General features: G+C 38.7%; 1 pseudogene; it reads left to right on the top strand.

The window, feature by feature from the left end:
- The first annotated feature begins 1393 nt into the window (after nt 1-1393).
- On the top strand, nt 1394-4445 carry LOC127680244 (elongation factor 1-gamma-like; annotated as a pseudogene).
- Nucleotides 4446-5418: the final 973 nt, after the last annotated feature.

Raw genomic sequence — 5418 nt, forward strand, 5'->3', positions numbered from 1 at the left:
GTCTATTGGGGAAAAGAAGACAAGAAATTTTTCAAATGAAACATATGGGCCTAATATTATACAATTTGCCATTGCAAAGGTGCCATTAAAATCTAAAGGAAAAAGAGTTAGCATTCAGTTGAGATTATTATGAAGGAATTTAATGAGCCAGTATAGATCAAGTTGCTCTTCAGGAGGTATCTTTGGGGTATAAACATATAAAAAAAAGGTCATTATATCACAGTTATAGCTGGAGAAATGATATGAAAATTGAAAGTATTCCTGATGGGTATGGGAATGCTATCTTTTGTCTATACCAATCTTTTCAATACTTTATTGCTGCTTAAAGAAGGATACCTATGTGTTAAGTATTATTTTAGAAATTAGGAATATAGCAATGAACAAAATTCCAAAAGTTTCTATTTCTATAAAATTAATTCCTACTACTGAAAAATAAACATTTAAAATATAAAGGTGTGAATGTGTTATATCCAGGGTTGCTATAAAATAGAAGTCACTAATTAGATAACCAAGTGCCTCTTGGGCTGCTGTTTTAACCTGTTAGGTTTATTTTTATTGTTATTATTATTATTATTATTTATTGTGAGTCTGTGTATACATTTGTATATATCTATTTATGGTGTATATATATGGGTATATGCTTTGGCTGGAATTTGTTTATACACATACATGCATGCAAAGTTAATAAAATACGTAAATTTTAAATAGAAGTATGTATAATAATGGGATATGTTTTTATTTTAAAGACTGTTTAGACCAAAGTGTTGGACCAAAGACCAAATATATCTTAAGGTGGCCCAAAAGATGCCCCACAATCCAACAAAGACACTTGCTCAACCATACTCATAGCAGCATTATTCATAATAGCCAGAAACTAGAAACAACCACGATTTCCCTCAGTTGAAGAATGAATAAAGAAAATGTGGTATATCTACACAATGGATTATTATTCAGCTATTAAAAACAAAGACATCGTGAATTATGCAGGCAAATTCATTGATCTTCAGAATATCATCCTGAATGAGTTAACCCAGTCCCAAAAGGACATGCAATGTGTGTACCCATAAGTGGATTATATCCAGAAAATATAGGATACCCATGCTACATTCTACAGACTCAAAGAAGTTAAACAAGAAGGAAGATAAAAGCAAGAATGCTTGAATCTCAAGCAGGGGAACAAAATAGTCACAAGAGGTTGATGGACTGAGAAAATTGAGTGGAAAGGGAATGAGCATGGAAATGGAGAGGAGAGAATCATATGTGGGGAAAGACAGGAGAAATGGCCAGATGGTCATGAGAGTGAATGGAAATCTGAAACTGACAGGCATGGGAAGGTAGTGACCATCTCTAGTGGAGAGACAGAGACCTGGGATAAGTAAGGTGCCAAGTAGGGATGAACTTAGCTGTGACTTGCAGCACTGGGGAAATGAAACCTAAAGAGACCACTTCCTGTTGTGAGGCTGGAATCCCAATGGAGCAATAGGGACACCAACCCACCCACAAATCTTTCAACCCATAACTCATTCTGTCTATAAGAAATGCAGAGACAGGGAATGGAGCAGAGACTGACAGACTAGCCAACCAATATCCAGCCCAACTTGAGACCCACCCCATGGGTGAGCACTAATTCCTGACACTATTAGTGATACTCTGTTATGGTTGTAGACAGGAGTCTAGCTCCTCTTTGAGAGGCTCCACCCAACAGCCGATTCAGATAGATGCAGACACCCACAGCTGAACAGTGGATGGAGCTTGGGGACACTTATGGAAGAATAGGAAGAAGGACTGCAACACCTAAAGGGATAGGAACTTCACAGAAGGAACAACAGAATCCACTAACCTGAACCCTGGGAGTTCTCAGAGTCAGAACTACCAACCAAAGAACATATATCAACTCGTCCTAGGCATCTCCTCATATACGTAGCAGATGTGTAGGTTGGTCTTCATGAGGGTCCTGAACAACTGGAGTGGAATCTTTCCCAAAAGCTGTTTCCCCTAAATGCAATATGTTCTTCAAGCTGGGCTGAAATGTCTGTCCTCAGTGGGAGAGGATATCCCTAGCTTCACAGAAACTTAATGTGCCAGGGTTGGGGGATAGCCAGTAGAGACCCCACTGGCTCAAAGGAAAAGAGGAGGGGGCAAAGGGAAAGGATTGTGGGAAGGTTGACTAGGAGTGGGGCAGTGAGTGAAATGTAAAGATGAATAATTAGAATAATTAAAATAATAATAATAATAACTTTAAAATATGAAAAAACAAAAGTATATTATATTTGAAATAATAATAAAAACAAAACAAAATTCCATTCTTAAAATGATAGTACAACCTTTCTTGCCTCTCTCTCTTGCCTTTTGCTCTTGTCCCCGTTTCCCTCTTTCCCCTCTTTCCACATGGTCATGGACAGCTCTCACCTCTCTATCTTTTTTTTCTCTCTTTACTTCTCTATCTCATTTCTCTTCCTAATTTTCCATATCAAAGCTTTGGAACTATTAAAAAGGGTAGTACAAAAATTTACAAAACATCTAAAGAGAAACAAGTTGAAGAAAGTCAGAAGAATTAATTATTGAGGCTGTAATTCAATCAAGATATTATCAAGCTGTCTACTCATGACTCTTAAATGGTATTTTAATCCCACATTTTTAAAAGCATTACATTTAATTTTCATGACAACAAAGGCATGGAAAGAAGACTATGTTTACACAACATATAGAGATTTCATCCAGAAGAAATGGAATCCCATAAGGAATGGAAATTGTCACAGTGAAAACAACCTGAATCTGAACAGATTGACCCAAGCCCCTATAATGAAGACCTATTAGAAACTGATATATGCTCATTTGCCAGGTTCAAATGCACAAGATACGAGGTCTTGACAACAAAGGAGAGGAGGAATAGAAACTAGTTTAGGTCATAATCTAGCAAGAGAGCTACCATCAAGAACCAGACTCAGGTAAGACAGAGATGTTGATCCCATCAAATTGGCAACAAGAAAGCTAGTCTGATTGATCTTTTTAAAGTGTTTAAAAAAGACCCCCTTTCTATTTGGAATCACCATAGTGGCTGGGACCCTGCATACATGCACTGATAACTGGAAGACCTTCAAGGCCCTCATCACTGGTTAGTACAACAGGACTCAGGTACGTGTGCTCTCCACACCACCACACTTTGACTTTGGCCAAAGCAACTGCACCTCTGAATTTCTCCAAAAATTTCCTACCAGCAAGACTCCAGCATTTAAGGGTGATGATGGATCCTGTGTCTTTGAGAGCAATGCAATCACCTATTATGTAAGCAACAAGGAACTGTGGGGAAGTACGTCAGAGGCAGAAGCTCAGGTTGTGCAGTGGGTGAGTTTTGCCAACAGTGGCATAGGTCCTCCAGCTAGCACCTGGCTGTTTCCTACCTGGGGCATTATGCAACAACACAAACAGGCCATGAAAATGCAGAAGAGGAGGTGAAGCAAATCCTGGGGCTGCTGGACACTCACATGAAGACACAGGCTTTTCTGGTGGGTGAGACCAGCTGATATTACAGTTGTCTACATCCTGCTATGGTTCTATAAACAGGTCTTGGAGGCTTCTTTTCAACAGGCCTTCCCCAATACCAACTGATGGTTCCTTACCTGCCTTAATCAGCCCCAGTTCAGGCCCAGTTCAGTTTGGGGAGGTGAAGCTGTGTAAGAAGATGGCCCAGTTTGATGCTAAGAAATTTGCAGAAAGCTGGCCATAAAAGGATATGAACCCAATGAAAGAAAAGGGTTCATGAAAAGAGAAACAGATGCTCCAAGCTGAGTGGAAAGAGTGGAAAATATGCAGCTGCCCCAGGTCCTGAGGAAGAGATGGTTGAGTGTGAGCAGACATTGGCTGCTGAGCCCAAGGCCAAAGACCCTTTTGCTCATCTGCCCAAGAGTACCTTTGTATTGGATGAGTTTAAATGTAAGTACTCCAATGAGGACAAATGAGGACACCCTCTCTGTGGTCCTGCCATATTTTTGGTAGCACTTTGATAAAGATGGCTGGTCCCTGTAGTATGATGAATACTGCATTTCTGAAGAGCTTACCCAGACCTTCATGAGTTGCAAGCTCATCACTGGAATGTTCCAGTGATGGGACAAACTGAGGAAGAAAGCCTTTGCTAGTGTTATCCTCTTTGGAACCAACAACAGAAGCTCCATTACTGGTGGTTGGGTCTTCAGAGGCCAAGAGCTTGCCTTTGTCTGAGTCCAGATTGACAGGTGGACTATGAGTCATATACATGGTGGAAACCTGGTCCGGGTAGTGAGGAGACCCAGTCCCTCATTCAAGAGTACTTTCCCTAGAAAAGGGCCTTCCAGCACGTGGGCAAAGCCATCAATCAAGGCATGATCTTCGATCGAACATGTCTTGCCAGTCACCTAGCTGCTTGCACATATCATTCAAGGGAAATGGGGGTCATCAAAGGAAACTGAATATTGAAAAAAAGTGGTAAAAAGAAATATGAACATATATACATATGCATGAAAAGCATTTTATTTGTTTTAAAATCCCACCAAAGTGGGAAGATAAGTTATATTTCTGATAAGCAACATCACCAAATTCTGTGGGGTAGCATTGTATCTTACAGTGAAAATCTAAATGGTATGCTCCTCTTTGAGAGGATAAAACAGGATTTCTGTGCAACACTGAGGAACTATTTCAATGACTACTTGGAAGTCAATATTTAATAGCTATCATAATAGCAAAATTAATTAAATATTTAAATATAAATATAATGAGATACATATAAGATTTTTATGCTAGAACCCAACAAACTACTCATATATAATTAAGGACCCAAATAAGTGAAAAATTATATGACACTTATGATTGAAATAATTAGTATTATTAAGATGTAAACTCTATCCAATTTAACCTACAAGCACAAAGTAGTCAGTCAAAATCTCAGTAGGATTATTTTGTTGTCAACATTTGTAAGCAAATTCTACTATGTATAAAAAGAAAGCAAAGGAATTTTAGCATACATAAAAGCTTCAAGAAAGTCACTACAGAAGGAATCATGCTGCCTGATCTAAAGTTAAAAAAAATGCTTCTTCAAGAATTACTAGCCAGTCTGTAGTGACACACACCTTTAATCCCAGCACTTGGGAGGCAGAGGCAGGTGGATTTCTGAGTTCAAGCCAGCCTGGTATACAGAGTGAGTTCCAGGACAGCAAGGGCTACACAGAGAAACCCTGTCTTGAAAAAACCAAATAAAAAAAAAGGAATTACTATTTGTAGATAGATGACAGGTGGTGATAATATAAATAAACTATAGATAAATGGATTATGAATAGTTAAGTAACTGGTTAGAAGAGATAGATAGATAGATAGATAGACAGACAGACAGACAGACAGACAGACAGACAGACAGACAGACAGATAGATAGATAGATAGATAGATAG

This window comes from Apodemus sylvaticus, chromosome 3 (assembly GCF_947179515.1).
Source record: "Apodemus sylvaticus chromosome 3, mApoSyl1.1, whole genome shotgun sequence".
Taxonomy (NCBI): domain Eukaryota; kingdom Metazoa; phylum Chordata; class Mammalia; order Rodentia; family Muridae; genus Apodemus; species Apodemus sylvaticus.